This window comes from Nansenia antarctica, assembly GCF_963989245.1.
Source record: "Nansenia antarctica genome assembly, chromosome: 17".
NCBI classification, from domain to species: domain Eukaryota; kingdom Metazoa; phylum Chordata; class Actinopteri; order Argentiniformes; family Microstomatidae; genus Nansenia; species Nansenia antarctica.
Window position 1 is genome coordinate 20,280,831 of NC_137687.1, and position 9,130 is coordinate 20,289,960.

Here is a 9,130-nt window from a genome sequence, read left to right on the forward strand (position 1 = left end):
CTGTATGTCTCGTGAGCTCCACTCCTCAATAGCCTTGCATTCCAGAATACGGGATAGTCCAGAGTCCGGGCAATGCCTGACAAACATCCGTGCTACCTCTTCACCCACGTTCTCCATCCTCCTACCTTGTCTGCGAAGGCCCTCACCAGCTACATCAGCTGCTTTGTTGATCCTCAACCAGTAGTCTACAGGGTTCTCATTGGGTCTGGGTAGAGTGGCATAGAAATCTGACAACGGGAGGCATGATGACACATCACTGAAGTACTTGAGAAGGATATCATAGATGAGATCAGGGTTCTGCTTCACATCAAGTGTCTGATCGCTACGCAAACCAACCCTCACGACATCCTTTGCCTTACCCATCAGCCTTGCCAGTATCTCCTCAGCCTGTTCATGCATTGGACATTTCTGCTTTCTCAGATAAGCTTTAGACATGTCAATCCAGTCCTGGACTGAACACTTATCAGAACTATCACCTCGGAACATTGGTGGTTCCCTGTCTGATTTTACATTCACAGTAACGCGCGGAACCTCCTGTCTAACAACATTAGGATCAGTTACAGGATCTGGAGGCGATGTGCAGTTGAGGTCATACTGCTCATACTACTTGAGTGAACTACACCAGCTGAAATTAACTTGGTTACAATGGACTCGCCAATCTGAGCACCTAGCTGACCCATCATGTCTGAAAGGTGATGAAGAGCTTGATTGATTGATTGAAAACTTTATTAGAAGATTTGCAGAAGTAGGTACATGAAAGTACATATTACATACAAGGTCAACTAAAAGGATAAAAACCCAAGAAAGCCACTGGCTTATTTCAATTGGGGTCCTTGATTCAGCTTCAGTGTCATTAACACTGGGTGTGGATGTGGGAGGAGCCTCCCCTGTAAACTGTCCGACAGCAGCACAACCTGGGTCCTGACCTGACCCTGTGCCTCTACCACTGTCAGTAAACAACTGGGAACACCCCACCTCCCTACTATTCAACCCACCGATGACAGCACTGTCTGCTCTGCTCTGACATGCCCCCCATGCACCCCTCCCCATAGGCAACACTGGACTGGCAAAAATCTCATCATTAAAACCTGGCCTCTGAGCCATAGTGGTACAGACTTGCGTTGTGTAATATTACTGAATGGAAAAAAAAAAAATCTAATAATGTTTAAAAAAAATATAAAGTTACAGCAGGACATAAAAACCAAAACAATCAAAGCACTTTTTAAACTGATGTAATCACAGACCTCAGACTGAATGACCATTTACTATAATACTCTGACCACACTTGATCTATCACACTAAGACCTGGCATCCACGCAGCATCCACGGAGATCGGCGTTCAGCTGATCTTGAGATCGACGTGTCACGGCACCAGTGTAACGATGGTCAAACAGGCAACCTTCTTTCAACCAATTCTTTTATTTGACCTGCAGAGAAGACATATAAAACACAATTCTTCTCTGGTCTGTAACTCTTGTGAATCCATTAAGATGGCAGCCATCTTCTGGTCGTCCCACCGTGTATGTATAGTTCACATCAGGATAATTTGTTTACAGAAAGAACACAAATTTCCCTCAAACATTACAAATAACAATTACAAACAACATGTGGAGCAACATACCTGCAGAGAAGACATATAAAACACAATTCTTCTCTGGTCTGTAACTCTTGTGAATCTGCACGTTCAAAATAACATACAATAAATGTTCTGTTTCACATCATCACAATACATGTAAAAACAAACAGCACAGTACTACACCAACATTTTCACCCTACATTACAAGATTCTCCACACAAACAACAAAACACGAGGAGCATTTTATATCACGCACATACCCATTAAGATGGCAGCCATGTTCTGGTACCACCGTAAGTATGGCAACAATAGAAGGACAAAAGAACACGCAGACCTGCAGTACACCCAAACTCCAAAGGGGGGCTCCAACAACAACCAGGGCTGCTCAAGCACGGCGAAACTCATCTACATTCACCACAACTAAACATACATTCCCAACTCTGTTACATAGGCTTCAGGTTTGTCAAGGTTTTCTTTTGCATACTTCAGACGCTTAATTTTGTGTTGAGGTGGTAGGAAAGGCTTCTTTCTGGCAACACTGCCATGTAGGTGTTTGTTGTTTAAGGTACGCTGCTGTATTGTTGTCCTGTGAACAACTAGACCGGTGTCTGCTACTCTTTTTTGCAGCTCTTTTGCGGTGTTGTGTGGGTTCTTCTGAGCATTTCTCACCAGATCTTGGGCCATTCTATCTGAAATGTTTCTTGGTCTTCCAGATCTTGCCTTGATTTCAATTGTTCTATTTATTTTCCATGATGATGTTTCTGACAGTGGAAATGGATAGTTTGAAACATTGCAAGAGTTTTTTGTAGACTTCTCCTTGATGGTGGAAGTGAAGTATCTTGATTCTGACATCCATGGACAACTGTTTAGAGGAATCGATGGTTTTTAACACCACACACAACAGCCACCGCAGTCAGATATTTTAGAAGGCATGGAGTTACAGAATATATAATTCAACACTGGAATTATATTCACCTGACTCATTGAAGCCCTAACGAGTAAATCACCTTGGTCTGGGCCTTAGTAGTCATCTTCTCAAAAGGGAACAAAGAATAATCCAAAAGGGTTCCCAAACTTTTGCACAGGCCCTTTTCCTTTTTTATAATTTAAAAACTCTTAAACATTTTAATTAAAAAGAAACCTTGCTTTAACATTTGCAGAAAGGTGTCATGTTTAACTTTGTAGCATAAGTGTTCAGGTTTGCTTTCAATCATTTGGAGATTAGTTGTAACAGACATTTAAACCAGGGGTGCCCACATGTTTGCACCCCACTGTAGATATACGCCATTTAGCTGAATCCAAAGCAACTTACATTTCTATGGAATCAAACCCACAACCTATGCTTTGTTAGTGCCATGCTCTACCAACTGAGCCACAGAGGACATACAGTTCTGGAAAAAAACAAGAGACTACTGGAAAATGATCAGTTTCTCTGGTTTTACTATTTATAGGTATGTGTTTGAGTAAAATTAAAATGTTTGTTTTATTCTATAAACTACTGATAACATTTCTACAAAATTCCCCAAAAAAATATTTTCAGCCCTGCCCCCAGGAGCCTGTTTCAGCCCTGCCCCCAGGAGCCTGTTTCAGCCCTGCCCCCAGGAGCCTGTTTCAGCCCTGCCCCCAGGAGCCTGTTTCAGCCCTGCCCCAAGGAGCCTGTTTCAGCCCTGCCCCCCAGGAGCCTGTTTCAGCCCTGCCCCCCAGGAGCCTGTTTCAGCCCTGCCCCCAGGAGCCTGTTTCAGCCCTGCCCCAAGGAGCCTGTTTCAGCCCTGCCCCAAGGAGCCTGTTTCAGCCCTGCCCCCCAGGAGCCTGTTTCTGCCCTGCCCCCAGGAGCCTGTTTCAGCCCTGCCCCAAGGAGCCTGTTTCAGCCCTGCCCCAAGGAGCCTGTTTCAGCCCTGCCCCCAGGAGCCTGTTTCAGCCCTGCCCCAAGGAGCCTGTTTCTGCCCTGCCCCCAGGAGCCTGTTTCAGCCCTGCCCCAAGGAGCCTGTTTCAGCCCTGCCCCCCAGGAGCCTGTTTCAGCCCTGCCCCAAGGAGCCTGTTTCAGCCCTGCCCCCAGGAGCCTGTTTCAGCCCTGCCCCAAGGAGCCTGTTTCAGCCCTGTTTCGAAGTGCACTTCACCCCAGCTGCCGTTTGCCAATCTATTTGTAGGTCACTTGCCATCCTATGGTTGTGACATTGGATTGAGTTGGTGGTCATCACTATATCCCTCACGAAGTAGAATGAGTTGGTGGTCATCACTATATCCCTCACTATATCCCTCACTAAGTAGAATGAGGTGTTTTTTTAACCCTTATTTAACTAGGCAGGCCAAAAAGAACTAATTCTTATTTACATTGGCGGCCTGGCAAAAGACAAAAGCCTCTTTGGGGGAAGGCTGTAAAGAAATCAGGTTACATGTTAAAACAAAAGAACACACACACGACACATCCAAGCATTTCCAGCACAGTTAAAAGATAGAAACATGCAGACATCTCCAACACCTCCTCCACTTACATACAGTCACAGCATCAGTTCTAAGTTAAAAGGACAGCGTCACACATCCACATAAACCCACACAACATTAAGCACAACAAAAGCACACTAACAGAATAAAAAGATTGCATACATACAGTATGCACATTTGGACAGACAGAGGAAGTCAACAGGCATGCATGGGACAGACAGTAAGCAGCCAACAGGGAGGGTTTGGAAAAACATTAGAGGGTTGAGAAGCAGTTGCATGTGTCAGTAAGAATGTCCATGATAGAGTCCTTAAAAGCTTTGAAAATAAGAGTATCCAGTTTGAGTGATTTCTGTAAATTGTTCCAGTCATTGGCTGCAGCAGCCCTGAAAGAAGATTGACCTTGTGCAGTGTTTGTTTGTTTTTATTTTAGGAGAATAAGGTGAGCAGACCGGGTGTTTAGGAGAATAAGGTGAGCAGACCGGGTGTTGTGGGCAGCAGATGTAATTTGCAGCAAGTGACACAGGTAGGGGGGGGGGGGGACGGACGGACGGACGACAGACCAAGGAGGGTTTTGTAGATGAGCATGAGCCAGTGGATATTACGACGGGTGTGCAGGGATGGCCAGTTGACAGAGGAGTATAGAGTGCAGTGGTATGTTTTGAAAGGGGCATTAGTAGCAAACCGGAGAGCAGAGTGATAGAGAATATCCAGTTTTTGGAGTACACCCTTGCATGCTGTCCTATATACAACGTCCCCATAGTCTAGCATGGGGAGGATTGTCATTTGGACAAGAGTTAATTTGGCAGAGGTGGAACACATTCTGTACAGAAAACCAAGAAAACCACGTTTAGATTTGACCTTAGACTGTAACCTGTTTATGTAGTGTGAGAAGGATAGGGTGCTGTCTAGCCAGACACCTAAATATTTGTATTCAGTGACCTGGTCTAGGACAGCCCCATCAAGGGTGGTGATATCTCGGCCTGGTGGGGGTGTAGCGGAGCCCTTCCTCCCGAACCACATGACCTTGGTCTTGCTGATGTTAAGCAGGAGGTTTAGGGAGGAGAAGGCTTGCTGGACCTTGCGGAAGCTATCCTGAAGTGATGCGAGTACTATGTCTGGGGAGGGGCCAACTGCGTCTGTGTCGTCAGCGTATGGATAGATGAATCTATAACAGAGCAGGCAATATCATTTATGTAAATGGAAAAAGAGTGGGAGCTAAGATTGAGCCCTGGGGTACACCTTTAGTGACAGGGAGGGTCTGTGAGAGAAGGTCCTCAGATTTCACCCGTTGCACCCTGTCAGTGAGGTAGTTTGAGAACCACGCCAGTGAGCCCCGAGACACCAATGCTGACTAGCGGTGGACAGTGTCAAAGCCTTAGCTAAATCAAAACGACAATGTCGTTTGGAGTCTAGAGCAGATGTAATGTCATTCAGGACTTTCAGGGTTGCAGTGACACAGCCATAACCAGAACGAAAACCAGATTGAACATCAGAGAGAACATTATGAGCATCCAGGTACCCAGTAAGTTGCTTATTTACAAGTTTCTCCAGTACTTTTGATAAACACGGCAGTATAGAGATAGGCCTGTAACAGTAAAGCCCAATTTATACTTCTGCGTCGAATTTACGCGCGGCTACACCGTAGCCTACGCAAGGGCTCTCCCAATTTATAGTTCTGCGTTGGTCGGTCTGCGTCGCCCTGCAATTACACCATCACATCGCTGTAAATAAAACATGGAAATAGGTCAAAATGCGTGTCTATCATGCACACATCAGCCTAACTTAGATAGATAATTTTACATTAAATATATCTATCATCATCCGCTGTCAAATGCCACAGGTAATAATTTATTTCTAAATTAACAGGATTGTACATCTTGTAAATGTGAATCGCGCTCCTTATGGGAAGGCTGTGCTTGACGCTTCCATGGGGCGCTCCTTTGGAACGGTGTACTCACCGCTGCGTAATAGCGATTTATTTGTTATGCTTGTTGTAAAGAAAATTTCTATAATGCATTGAAATGACATTAAACTAAGATAATAAGATGGTTATCATCATTTTTCAAATCTTTATTAATAAGTAATTACAGAAAAAGTAAATGACATTTCTGTCATGGCTTCCGCATTTAGGCCTACGAGAGAGTCGGAATCATGTGACTACCAAGCGGACAAATCACAGTTCTTATGGTCTGCGTAGGTGTGTCGCGTAGTTACATTTTCTGAGAGGTGCGCGACAAGCTACGGCGTAGGCTACGGCGTAGATTTTACGCAGAAGTATAAATTGGGTTTTAGGATCAGCCTGATCTCCTCCCTTGAACAGAGGACGCACTACCGCTGCTTTCCATGCTGGTGGGATTTCAGCTGTGTGAAAGGAGAGGTTAAAAAGGTCTGCAAGGGGAGCTGCTATGATGGCGGCCACAGTCTTAAAAAAGAAAGGGTCCAGCTCATCAGACCCAGATTTCTGTCTTTGTTTCTCTCAACTGATGTTATTGGTGTGGAAGGCAAATAATGTTGTGCAGTTATTAATCATTGTGTATAACTATAACTGCATTTATTAATAATTTTGTATAACTATAATTGCATTTATTCATCATTTTGTATAACTATACTTTCAGTTATTAATTATTTTGTATAACTATACTTGCCGTTATTAATTATTTTGTATAACTATACTTGCATTTATTCATCATTTGTATAACTAGTTGCATATAATATTATTAAAGAACACAATGCAGAGTAATACGTAATATGTCCAACCAAGGTTACGGCTACATTTCACTGGATGTGTCAACCTCAGCAGAGTCTCATTTCGGCGCCCATGTTAATGAAGCCCATGTTAATGTTAACATGTTAACGGCTTCAAGCAACCATACAGCGAGCTTGAGATGCACGTCTCATGCTGGCCGCCACGGCACGCCATTTACAGAGTCACGCCATCTACAGAGTCACGCCATCTACAGAGTCGGAGTCTCGCCTATTTTCTCTGCGTGCCGCGTGCCTGAAATGACTGAGCCACATCTCAGTACCAACACCAAAGCGGGACCAAACATGTCGGGTAATCATGTGTATCCCTGCCTCTTAAATAGTCATGTCAGCCAAGATTTCACCTCTAAGGTCCCGCCTTACCTAGGGCAGATTGGTAGATTTCACCTCTAAGGTCCCGCCTTACCTAGGGCAGATTGGTAGATTTCACCTCTAAGGTCCCGCCTTACCTAGGGCAGATTGGTAGATTTCACCTCTAAGGTCCCGCCTTACCTAGGGCTGATTGGTAGATTTCACCTCTAAGGTCCCGCCTTACCTAGGGCTGATTGGCAGACTTCACCTCTAAGGTCCCGCCTTACCTAGGGCTGATTGGTAGATTTCACCTCTAAGGTCCCTAAGGCCTTACCTAGGGCTGATTGGTTTCAGGTGCTACCTGTTACTCATGTAAGCCAATTGACTTTGACATTCCTTTGGAATATATTAGGTGTCTGGATGTTCTGATATGATTAGCATGACATAGCGTGACCTTCTACCGCTGCGCAGTGGAGAGCATCCTCACCTACTGCATCTGCGTGTGGTTCTCCAGCTGCACAGCCGCAGAGAGGAATGCGCTACAGAGAGTCGTGAGATCGGTCCAGAAGATCACCGGCGCCCCCCTCCCCTCTCTGGAAGAGCTGTACAACACACGCTGCCTCAGGAAGGCCTCCAAGATCTCCAGAGACCCATCCCACCCTGGGTACGAACACTTTGCTCGGCTGCCCTCGAACAGGCGGTTCAGGACCATGTTCGCAAGGACAAACAGACTGAAGCTCAGCTTCTACCCCAGGGCCATTCAGGCCCTGAACACAGCAAAGACCTAGGTTCTAGGCCCTGGACAATCTAGACAAATTGATGGCAGCTACTAGATTGAAATCAAGTGTAATACTGAAACACAACTGTGAACATTTCAAACCTGCAAACTGTGACACTTTAAATGAATGTGCAATAACACTATGTGCAATATGACAACCCTCGGGTACATAAGGTTCAGAGATAGGAAATGTTAGAATAGGTATAGCATAGCATAGAGTACAGCACAGTGTTTTATTTGTATAGTATAGTATAGTGGATAGTGTACATAGCCTTTATTTATGTAAACCAGCTCTTTTCCCTTCTTGTTTTTAGTTTTTTTTCTCCTAGCACCACGGGAGCCCCCCCTCCCAAATTTCGTTGTTTGGTACCTGTACTATATCAATGACAATAAAGACCATTCATTCATTCATTCATGAACATTCATCCTTAACTGCCTTGCCTCTCTGATGTCATCACTGTAGTAGAAGCTTTGACATTCTCCAGCCACTTCCCATGGCTGCTCTTCTTGGGGTGGTGTCCATGCAGCCATGGCTCCGTGGCCTTGTGTGTGGAGGAGAGATGTATGTATGAGGGGATGGCAACTGACAAGCACTCTCCATCCAAGGTGTAGCTCTCTCTCTCTCTCCCTCTTTCTCTCTCTGTCTCTCTCTCTCTCTTTCTCTCTCTCTCTCTCTCTCTCTCTCTCTCTCTCTCTCTCTCTCTTTCTCTCTCTCTGTCTCTCTTTCTCTCTCTCTCTCTCTCTTTCTCTCTCTCCCTCTTTCTCTCTCTCTCTCTCTCTTTCTCTCTCTCTGTCTCTCTTTCTCTCTCTCTCTGTCTCTCTCTTTCTCTCTCTCTCTTTCTCTCTCTCTCTCTCTCTCTTTCTCTCTCTCTCTCTCTCTCTCTCTCTCTCTCTCTCTCTCTCTCTCTCTCTCTCTCTCTCTCTCTCTCTCTCTCTCTCTCTCTCTCTCTCTGGAAATGTGACACGGTTCAAAGACATGGGGGCCTGGAATAAAGAGCTCTCTCTCTTTCTCTCTATCAAAGAGACAGGATGGTATGAACAGAGACACTGTAAAACAGGTTGGTATTTAATGGTATCCCTGTCATGTACAGCACAACACTAAACTGTCCTACCAGTCGTTTAACCTTGTGTTTAGTCCTTCTCTCCCTCCCTCTCCCTCTCGCTCTCTTTCTTCTCTCTCTCTCTCGCTCTCCCCTCTCTCTCTCCTCTCTCTCTCTCGCTCTCTCTCTCTCCCCTCTCTCTCTCCCCCTCTCTCTCTCTCGCCCCTCTCTCTCGCTCTC